The 11,783-nt window shown below is 42.6% G+C and overlaps 1 pseudogene; it reads left to right on the forward strand.

The window, feature by feature from the left end:
- The first annotated feature begins 4,052 nt into the window (after positions 1 to 4,052).
- Positions 4,053 to 5,456, forward strand: LOC142427476 (pachytene checkpoint protein 2 homolog pseudogene; annotated as a pseudogene).
- Positions 5,457 to 11,783: the final 6,327 nt, after the last annotated feature.

Raw genomic sequence — 11,783 nt, forward strand, 5'->3', positions numbered from 1 at the left:
CTGAAATTAAGTAAAATGGTTTCCTGGGGACACAACACTCTCTGAACTGCCCTGCTCCTCGTCAGTGTTCTTGTTTGACTTCTCATTCCACCATCCCACAAAACCTGGAAACATACCATTCCTTTTACATACAGCAGGTACCGGAGTTTTCTTGTTTACATTGTCCTTATACTCCCAAATTTCTCCCTGGTTTTGGCTCTTTTCTTGATGAACTTCCTTTCTGCACAATTGACTTTGATTCTTCTGTTTCTGCAAACCAGACCTGCATCCTTGCTCTATCTGTCCAGTGAGTGAATGAAGTTGTTACATTCTTAAAGCTAAGGAGGAGTGTGGGGTTAGCATTCAGAAATGGAGCTGAAAGCCTATACCACTACTGTTCTATGCATCCACTGTATTGTAACAGCTAGCACTAAAATTAAGCCAACCAAACAATTGACAGGGAGGCTGGTTTACAAGGAACATGTTTAGAGACTGTTAATTAAAGCTAGCACTAACTCAAGCTTCCGAAAATCAATGACTTGGAGAGGAAATTAAGGGATTTTAAAGAATTTATAGATTTTTTTTTAAAGAACCCCTTGCAAGTGAACACCCACAGGATGTTCTTTAAAGAATGACCTTGGGCAAATCCTGTAGAAAGCACAACTAATTAAGCATGAATGGGCCACCTACCTCAGTTGTGATGCAAAAAGAGACACACTGCCATTTGAATCCCTTAAAAATGCTCAATCTATAACTGAAATAGGTACAAAAATGCCCTCTCCACTTTGTAAGAGAGAGAGCGAGGTCACAAAAATAACTGGAAACATGAACACTACAATTTATCTCTGAAACTTAATCTAAAACCCAACCATTTAAATATTCTCTGAATATTTTAAAATAAAACTTATTTTTAAGAAATGGTTATTGTGCCATCCAAGGAGGCAATCCAGATCCTAAGGGAATTATATGTGAGAAAGTAACATGGCGAGGTGTGCATAAGAACAATGAAGATACATGATTCAGGGGGTGGGGGAGGGTCTCAAAACTGAAAACAGAGCGGACCCAGCAAATTGTTGGGTGGTGATCCAGATCATATGTGTTGTGAGCCTTAGCTATGGTAATGATGATGATATGGTGGGAAGAAATTAGTCTAAGGTGTGCATAGGATCAACAAGTTTTTCCTACTAATCCAATTTTATATGAAAAATAAGGGATAGAAAGGAGAATTCTCGGTTTTAGGCATAATTAAGTAACTTTCAGGAAAATTACTGGAAGACAACATGAAGTAGGTATTTTATAGACCAGCTGTTGTTAACTACTGTTAGAAGAGTCACCCATTACACTGGGCATATTGAAAGCCGTCTAGACAGAAGCATTTGCTAGATTCACTGATGTAGAAGAGAAAACTGATGTCTAAAGGTGAGGACAACAGTCAAGAAGCAATATGGAAATATCTTAAATAACATAAACAGCAGGCTTATTGTTTTATCAGGTATTATTTAATACTTTTCATTAATATTTTTAAACTTTTTTATAATGTAATCTACTTTTGTGTGCCTCTTTGGATGATCTTAAGTAGTAACTGCACAAAATTACATTTAAGTTTATCGTTTCATTATTTATAAAATGGTCAGTAGAGCACTGAAACCACTGTTAAATTATGTGACTCTCACCACTGGAAAAAAAGCCTGTGGGAGTAAATCCTTTGGAAACTTCATTTGCTGATGAAGCCTGACTCAAAATGAGATGAAGTAGCTGTACAAATCTACAAATAGTCGGAACTTGGAATGTATGAAGTATAAATCTAGAAAAAGTGGAAATCTTCAAAATTGAAATGGAATACATAGAGATCGATATCCAAAGTGTTGATGAGCTGAAATGAACTTGTATTGCACATTTTGTATTAAAAAAATCATGTAGCTTACTATGTCAAGAATGACGTAATCAAGATGAATGGCCTTGCTGTCATCATCAAAAAGGACGTTTCAAGATTGATCTTGAAGTACAGTGCTGTCTGCGTTAGGACGATACCTGTCTACATTCAAGGAACTTCAATCAATACCACCATTATTCTAATTTATTCACCAACCATAAAAGCTAGTCATGAATAAATTGGTGAATTCTATTAACGACTTAGGTGCTCTCAAGTCAGTTCCGACTCACAGTGACCCTTTGGACAACGCAAGGAAACACCACCAGGTACTACAACGTGCTCACGACGTTTCTGATGTTGGAGCCCATTGAGAAACTATGCCAGTCCATCTTGTTGAAGGTCAACCTCTTAAGCATTTTGACCTTCACCTTTGTCAGAAGGGGCCTGATCTCTTCTGAGTAACATGTCCAAAGTACATGAGAAGAAATCTTGGCATCCTTGCCTCTAAGGAGCATTCTGGTTGCACTTCTTTCAAAACAGATTTGTTTGTTCTTTTGGGACTTCCAATATTCTTTGCCAGCACAATAATTCAAACACACTGATTCTTCTTCTGTACTCCTTATTCAATGTACAACTTTCAAACACATATTAGGTGATTGAACATATTGTGGCTTCCTTCAGACATACATAAACTCTAGGCTTGTAAAATGATGTTTGGTCGTAAGTTGCTCCTGTTGGCTGTTATTATTTGTAAAATATTGCTTGTCTTGCATAACTTTCAAGATTATTGGTATACTTGAGTCCATTGTTTCAGTCGCTGTGTGTTTGGAACGCATTCCAATCTAGAGGCCAACTTTCTAGCATTATAACAGGCAATGTTTTTTTGTAAACCATGTGTTTTCTTTTTTTCTTTTTTGGATACTTTTCAGAAGTAGATTGCTAGGATTTTTTTCACTTTGTTGGATTATTTATTTATCTTTAAAATTTTATTTTATTGGGGTCTCTTACAGCTCTTATCATAATCCATACATACATCCATTTTGTCAAACACCTCTTTACATATGTTGTCATCATCTTTTTCAAAACATTTTCTGTCTACTTAAGCCCTTGGCATCAGCTCCTCATTTCCCCCCTCCTTCCCTACCCTCACTCCCTCCCGCAAGCCCCCTTGATGATTAATTTTTTGTTATGTTTTACACTGACTGCTGTCTCACTTCACCCACTTTTCTGCTGTCTGCTCCCTTGGGATGGGGGCCATACGATGATCATTGTCATGGGTTCCCCCTTACTCCACCCACCCTAAACCTCCTAGTATCGCTGCTCCGCTTGTTGGTCCTGCGGTGTTTATCTGTTCTGGATTCCCTGCATTTTTTGCACCTATCTGTAACAATACACATGTTCTAGACATAAGTGTCTACCATGAATAATTCTGCTTGTACTTGAAACTACAGTGGCATGGCTTTGAGCATCATATAAACATTATCATATCTTCCTGGATGACATGTTACTGCAATCACTCAAACTATGACTGCATTTGGAGAGTTTTACTTCCTTTGGGAATTTAGTTAAAATGGTATAAAATTCAATATGTAATCTTTTGGGATATTATACAATTTTTTACACATTGCATCATATCCTTCCAGGGATCTGTAGTAGCCTACCAATCTTATGATTCTTTGTCAATATCTCTTCCCCAAAGCTTGCTCATCCTGTAGCAATTCTGTGGCCTAGTCAAATCTCATTCTTAAGATCTAGGTTTCCAAAATGGATTCACCTGGAGATCTGGTGAAATGACAGATCCCTGGGCTTCGCCTGCTAGAGATTCTAATTGAGGAGATTGAAAATAGAGCCCTGGGAGATGTAGTGAGAACAGGGGTTCCCCAGGTGATTCCCATGGTCAGTCAATTTGGGGGACTCTGGCGGTTACAAAATTTCGTGTCAACTTGAAGAAATATAAAAGTGTAGGGGTGGAGTTCGACCTTCAGTCAGGTCAGAGTATGCCTGCTTGTGGGTGTGGCTTTCTCACATGGAAGGTCCTGGGAACCTCCTCCCTCTCCCCACCTCTGCGTTCACCTTCTTAATGGCTGACCCTGATTGGGCTCCCCCACCGTGTCTGAGACCTTGGACTAGGGCACCGCATTGAAGGTGTTCATGATGCGGTGGGGGTACTTCTCGGGTCTTGCTGATGAGCATTGTGCCCATGCTGAAGCTGGTGCCGCCACCACCCAGCGAGGGGGTCAGCTGGAAGCCCTGCAGGCAGTCACGGCTCTCCGCCTCCTTCCTGACCACACCCAGCACCGAGTCGCCCAGCTCTGTGCCCTCTGTGCAGAGGTGTATGCAAACAACAAAAACAGAGGCAACGCCATGGACCAGGCGGTGGGCACCGGAAACAGGTGGCGGCCTGACCATCCACGTGGACCTGCATTTGAGCAGCCACAGCACCGCCGAGAAAGCAGACGTGAAGCTGACCTCCGGAAGCTGCTGACCCGCCACAGCGTCATGTTTGGGGACTACAGTGAACCGAGTTCAAGGAGCCTTTGCTGAGCAGCAACGTGCAGTCTGTTGGGCGTCGTGGACATAGACCTGAAGGCAAAGGTTCACATCCCAGGCCCTTGTCAGACTGCCCGTTGACTCTACTTCTTCCAACTCACCGAGGACAGGCCCAGCTGTGAAAACCTGGCGGCAGAGATGGAGAGCAGTGTGGTGGCCGCCCACTGGTCCTGCCTGGCTGCAGTGGAATCCCCCGGTGGGAAAGCCTGGTGTATGGCGTGGAAGTAAAGTGTCATCTCCTGAACTATGCGATGACCACCCTACTCTCTGAGAAGGACCTTGATGGCAGCCTGATAGCCTGGAACCGCGTGCTGCTGGGCACAGTCCCCCGGGGGCGGGGACAACCTCCCCGTGTAGAGCGCTGACCCAGAAATTGATCACCAGGCGTTCAAGCAGGTTATGATTGAGATAAACAGCCGCGGCCTCTTCTCTAAGTGGTTTTCAGAAAGTAGCAAGCTGGTGACCAAGATGTTCCAGAAGATTCGGGATCCGATTGACGATCCGTGTTTGTGCTGGTTGACCAGGTGGAGAACCTCACTGCTGCCCGGAGGGCCTGCAGGGCCGGCATAGAGCCCTCGGACACCCTCTGTGTGGTCCTGACCCAGATAGACCAGATCAAGAGGCGCTCCAACGCGGTGATCCTGACCACGTCCAACCTCACTGGGCGCATCTACGTGGCCTTCCTGGACAGGGCAGACATCAAGCAGTAACATTGGGCCTCTATCGGCAGCCTCCATGGTCAAGATCTCCTTCTCGTGCCTGGAGGAGCTCATGAAGTGTCACATCATCTACCCTCAGCAGCAGCTGCTGATCCCGCGGGAACTGGAGATGATCGGCTTCATCAGGAACATCGTGTCCAGGCTGAGCCTTCTGCTCAGTGACATCTCCCAGAGAAGCGATGGCCTCAGCGGCGTGTCCTGCAGAAGCTGCCTTCCAGGCCTATGCACTATTCATGCAGGCCCCCGCGGTCACAGACCAGGCCTTCCTCCAGGCCTTGTCCTTGGCAGTGGACAGACAGTTTGAGGAGAGGAAGAACCTCTCGACTTCCATCTGACCCTGGCCAGCTCCCTGCAGCATCCCCGCGGGACCACTCTGTGCCCTCCCTGCCCATTCGGACTTCACACCCCCACAGCCACTTCCTGTGGCCTCTCTTAGATGGCATCAATCCTAAGGTTGCCTTATGCTCTGGCTCTGTGCCAGGAGACGGGCCATCGCTTGGAACAGGCCTGCCTTGTCCTCTGCCACCGCCATTGGATCCATACAACTCTGCACCCACCAGCCTGTGATCTTCCTGCATTCTGTCTGCATCATTGCTTATGACTGAGTGAGTCTGAACAGGGACTTATGAACTAGTATCAGACTTATGGACTTGAGTTGGAGTGAGCTGGGATGTCTTCTTGATCCATAATTACTCCTTGATAAAAAGCTCTTTCTTATACATGTATGAGTGTCTCTGGGATTTATTGACTAGGCCTAACATAGGAACCAAGGCTCTAAATCTTTGTCTCTAAACTCTAAACTTCATTCAAATTCCTCCATCTGTAGTTTGAACGACTTGGTAATCATCTGTTCCACCCTGCCAAAGCTTTAGGAAGGTCAGATACAGCTGGTGAAGGAGGGATGTGTTAGGCCGGATTGACAAGAGAAACAAATCCAGCAACAGCCATATATTTGTAATAAAGAGCTTTATATCAAGAAGTAATTATGTATCACAAAAACCTCTCAGCCTAGTCCAACTGAAGTCCATAAAGCTGAAACTAGTCCATAAGTACTCATTCAGCCACATGCAAGGATGCAGAATACAGAAATATCACAGGTTGGTGGGTACAAAATCATGTGGATCCAAAGACAGTGGCTACATCTTCAAGACTGGCAGCAACCAGGGTCAGCCAGCAGGAAGGTGAAGGCAGAGAGATAAGGGGGGGCTTCTCAGGGGGCTTTCTTAAGAAAAGCCCGTGCCTACAAGGAGGCACCAACAGGCCGTGACCTGATTGACAGGTTAGACTCCACCCTTGCACTTTATTTATCTTCAAGTTAACATGAAATTAATAACGATCACAGGGGGGGGGGATGACTTTGAAATTAAAGCAGATCTGGCCTAAACTAAAACCCAAACCCACTGCCATTGAGGACCCATAGAGGGCAGAGTAGAACTGCTTGTACGGGTTTCTGAAAATGTGAACCTTTACAAGACCAGAGGTGGTGGTGGTTAGGTGGCATGGAGTTGGTTCTGACTCAGAGTGGCGCTATGCACAGCAGAAGAGTACACTGCTCAGTATTACTGCCATCCTTGCGACTGTTCCTAAACTTCAGCCCATGGTTGCAGCCCAGTGTCAATCCATGTCCTTAAGGACATTCCATTTTCCCCCTGCTCCACTGCTTTACTAAACATGATGTCCTTCTCCAGGGATTGGTATCTCTTGACCACATGTCCGAAGTATGTTAGACAAAGTCTCCCCGTCCTTGCCTGTAAGGAGCATTCTTGTACATCTTCTAAGACAGCTTACTTTGTTCTTTCAGCAGTCCATGGTATTTTCCATGTTTTTCCTAGCACTACAATTCAAATGCACCAATTCTTCTGAGGTCTGTCTCATTCAAGATCCAACTTTCACATGCATATGAGGCAACTGAAACTATTTTGAGCTACAATTAACATGACTCTTGGGCCAGTCTCACCTTAGTCCTCAAAGTAACATACATCTTTTCAACTCTCTAAAGGGACCTTGTGAAGCAGCAGATTTACCTAGTGTAACATATCTTTTGATCTCTTGTCTGCTGTTTCTACGAACATTGATTGTGGATCCAAGCAAGACAAAATACCTGACAACCTCTACCTTTCTTCCCATTACTTATTGATCCACTTGTGAGGATTCTGGTCTTCTTTACATTGAGTTGTAACCTTTACTCCCACGTAGTGACTGGTTGGTATGAACCACAGGCCATTCAGTTAGCAGCTCAATACTCAACCTACTGTGCCACCAGAGTTCAAGTTCACTGTTATTAATTTCATTTGCGTGAAAACAAATATTGCATTTTACATCTGAACTCATAGATGGTAGCTCCACCGATCTAAACAAAGAAGTGGACTCTGGGTCTTCTATCCATATGCCAGGTAGTTTGGGTCACCGCTCATGGCTACACGATACACAGCACAATACAAACACATTTCAAATAGCTCTGTCTCAGAATATTCCTTAAATCCACACTATAGACTCACAGATCATGTTTCTCAACCCTCAGAATATCTGCATGTAAACATTTCTAGGTCTGTAGAGTGCACTGTGTGTAAACATTCTCCATTTTTTGACGTCTCTTTCTCCTGGTCCTCTTCCACGGTCTCCTCAGCATGTATTCATAATAGTGAAAGTTAGACTTGAAAGCAGGAACATTCATGTTCACTGTGTATCTTATTAAAAAAATCCCTCCCACACGCGACACCTTCAGAGATATCAATTGGATAATGAAGGAATTCTATAAAGCCCATCTGGGAAATGTTTCTCAGTCATCAATTACTAACGTTGGCTGGGTTGGAGAGTCCCTAGTTCGCATGTATAACAGGGAGAGCGCTAGCATTGACTTGTGAAGGAAATGGCAGTGAAAGGGCAGAGGGATGACTACAGAGGGAAACTGTTTTTGAGATACAATTAAAATGCTTCTTGGAGGAAAGAGGTGAAAGTAGCAATAGATTGGTTTGACTCAATTCCTTTTTAGGATGTTGAGGTCAACTATTTTTACCACCATTGTCCTAAGACTTAAAATTATTCTCCATTTCACACTATGTGAGACTTCTGTTCTTCACCAGTTTGTGCCCTGAGCTGCCATATTAGCATTTTCATCTAGCTTTTAGTTGATGCTGTATAAATGGACATAGGGTATAATATAGAACCTTTCAAAATAGTTCTTATGTAAGATTGCAGTACTGTAAAGCTGTGCTTTTCTTTTGTTTACAAACATAACAGTTTCTGAACTTTCTGGCTTTTTTGAGCCCATAGGTCTTAGAGTTTAATTATATGTCTGCCTAGAATTTGATTTTAAAAAGACAACTATAATTTTAAATTACCATGTATCCTTAATTGATAGAGCTCCTTCAGTAAATCTTTTCATAAAATAATGAAAACAATTTTAACATTTAACTTATGAAAAAGGCAACACCTTTGTCATACTAGTATTTTGGTTACATACATGACAATATAAATTTAACTGTTTAGTTTCGCAATTTATTTTGCCTATGGTGGTTTATTTATCTTTGATATATAGATATCAGAAATTATCTATTTCTCCTGAAAATCTCAAAACCAACAAAAGCCTAATGGAATAGAGTAGATTTTTATTTTACTTGAATTCAATACTTTTCAAAATTTTCAACATGATAACTTGAGGCAAAATAACAAATCTCACTGCAGTTGGCACAGTGGGATAGGATGGAGTGGAGTCAGTCAGCGAGGTGTTGCTGATGGAGTCATTAAGGTAAATCTGTACTCAAAGTTCTGATATATTTTTTAAACTTTAGTAAACTATGATGATCAGGGACATAAGATGTGGGTCAGATTACCTTCATACGCATGATGTGAGCATTTTAAGAACATTCAAATTATCTCAAAATTACACATTTGCTATTCTTAAATATCTAAGACCTTACATTATGTCGTGATTAAGATGAAGAGCTTGTGGTTCCTGTATATTTGTCTCTTCCCTGAGATTTTGATTACCTTATCACTGTTTTGCTCTTGGTGAGTAGAGACCAGTATCTGTGTCTTAGATGGCCTCTTACAAGTTTTTAAGACCTACAAGCTACTTATTTCAGTAGATGCAGATCATGATTTTGGTGAACTATATTATGCCAATTGACCAAGTTGTCCCATAAAACAATGGCCCTAAACCTTCAAATTCAGAAAACTAATCTTGGAAGATACTGAATTTTTCCTGAAGAGTGTCCATATCTGCGATAGTTTATTGTGCCAGCCTGGCCAATAAACACAAGTAGGATTAACTGAAGGGCAGAGGGGTAAATGGCTCAGTGAGTCTAGCCTTGCTTGTTCTGTTCCTCAATTTAAAGGGTACACTACCTGTGGGATGCCTAGCCTGTGGAGTTTGCCGCTGTAAGTTGAGGTCCCTTTAAGCCCACACGATTGGAATGTTCGTCTCTGGAGCTGGGGACCGACAGTTGGTGACCTGCCTTGCTGTTTGCTGCCTGGGTATATATAGCCCAGCTCTCTCTACAGAAAGGGACTGGCGGCTCTCAAGCCTTAAAGGACTGCCAGTGTCTCACTGCTTTATAATTTAACTGTTAATTTCTTGTATTATCTATCTGTATATAATTTAACAGTTCATTTCTTGTATTATGTATCTATCTATCTATAGATTTATATATAATTACTAGCAATCTGGTTTTGTCTCTCTAGAGAACCCTGTCCAACACAATATCTGTGTCTTCAGTGAAGACACAAAGGCATTTCAAAAAGTTCATGGAAAAATCCCATCACTTTTTAGTTCTAATTATCCATGTGCTTTTTGAAGCCCCCTTGTATCTGACTGCACCAACATGCTAGTTACGTAATTTCATGTCATCTTGAAGATATATAAAACTGTTTTGGGTAGTATTCAACCTGTCAATCGGGTCACAGCCTGATGGAGCCTCCTTGTGGGTGTGGCATTCTCATCAGGAGGACCTTGATCCTCTCTCTCTGCTTCTACCTCCCTGCTGGCGTGCAACTCTGAGACCTGATGCTTCCACCACCATTGGATCCACACACGACTTTGCACTCACCAACCTGTGAAATTCCTGCATTCTGCATCATTGCTTGTGACTGTGTGAATCTGAAAAGAGACTTGGGGACTAGTATCAGACTTGAGGAGTTGAGTTGAACTGGGAGCTGAGTTTTCTTGCTATGTAAAGCTCTTTCTTGCACCCATATGAATGTCTGGATTTTTTTTCTCTACTCAACCTAGCCAACCACATAATGGCATCAGGAGTGGCTACTAGAGAAACAAACATGAAGATGGAGAGGGGACGCTTTTCTGACTGCTGCCTTGTGGTAGTTTTTCTTCTTGGGCTAGCTGGAAGTCAGGTATGATGTTTACTGGGTTGTTTTCTGGAAAGGATGTGGGAAGTGAAGGTTTTGATTCCTAGTAGTTGTCTTTGGTTTTTCTTATCTGCAATGATGAAATGAATATGATAAATGTAAATTTTGAGCTCATTAGGCAAAACACCCCTTGAACTTCTCTGGGGCCATTCTGCTCAGTCAAAATGGTTAACAGAAGTCCTGGCGCTGGTTTGATGCCTTGAGAGGCCCAAGGCCACATTGCATATGAATAGGATAGTTTCTATCAGAAAGGACTGAATTTGACTGTTTTAAGAATGTGTTTAGGATCTGACAGATCTAGGAGTAAACTGCTTTCTTCTATCTGTTGTTATTGATTATGGGAGAGTACAAATAGAGAGTTTGTAAGTCCAATGCCTTCATCATTAAATTGGTTCTATGAAATGGGTATAGGATATACCTGAAAAGAATGCTTAGAAAAGGTAAGCCCCACCAGTACCTTGAGTGTTCAGGACATTTGCTTTCGGAAAGACTTCGTGAGAGAGCTGTTGGCAGACTGGAGGGGGAAGAAAAAGGAGCCACTGGCTTTTTGAGTTTTGAATTAGTGGTTTGCTCCCAAAGCTGGAAAAGTCTGCAACTGTGGAAGGTCTCCCCTCTCCAGGACTGAATGTTAAAGGGAACATAAGGGCAGCCTGAAATGCTCACTAGGTGACCACCTGGATCCACTTGTGAGCAGAAGCGGGAGAAATGCAGCATTAGGGAGATGGGTTGAGTCTGAGCACTGACACCTGTGACCTGGTTCACAGGGACTAGAGGAGAGATGAGAGCAGGTGACTGGTCTGAACTCTAAAGAGTTGTGCAGCACCTGAGCCTATGGCATGCTCTAGTCCAAGGGTACTAGGCTTTGAAGGGACCCATGGTCAAAAAGTGAGGTGGCCAATGAGCACCCTGGTGAGGCTAAGTAAAGCAGCCTACATTGAGTTGACCAGAACCTGACCTGATTTCTGAGCCCATAGAATGGGTGCTTATTGCTTCTGACTGTATGGACAGCCTGTCCTGATTTGACTTTGCTTATGGAGGCAGACTCACAAGGTTCCCACTAGAATGAAGATTCTTCCCATCAAAGAACATGATTGTCTCCTTAGTACATGGAGTTGATATCACTGGGCAGTATAGAAATTTGATAGCCAAAATGGGGGTGATAAAGGCTGATTTACAGACTTTTATTGGTGGATTTATTGATAGGATTATAGCATTAAGGTGTACGTGTTCACATTGGCCCATTTAAAATTAATTTTCATTTTCATTATTTCCTACTTGTTTCATTAAGATTTTTCTCT

This window comes from Tenrec ecaudatus, chromosome 15 (assembly GCF_050624435.1).
Source record: "Tenrec ecaudatus isolate mTenEca1 chromosome 15, mTenEca1.hap1, whole genome shotgun sequence".
NCBI classification, from domain to species: Eukaryota; Metazoa; Chordata; class Mammalia; order Afrosoricida; family Tenrecidae; genus Tenrec; species Tenrec ecaudatus.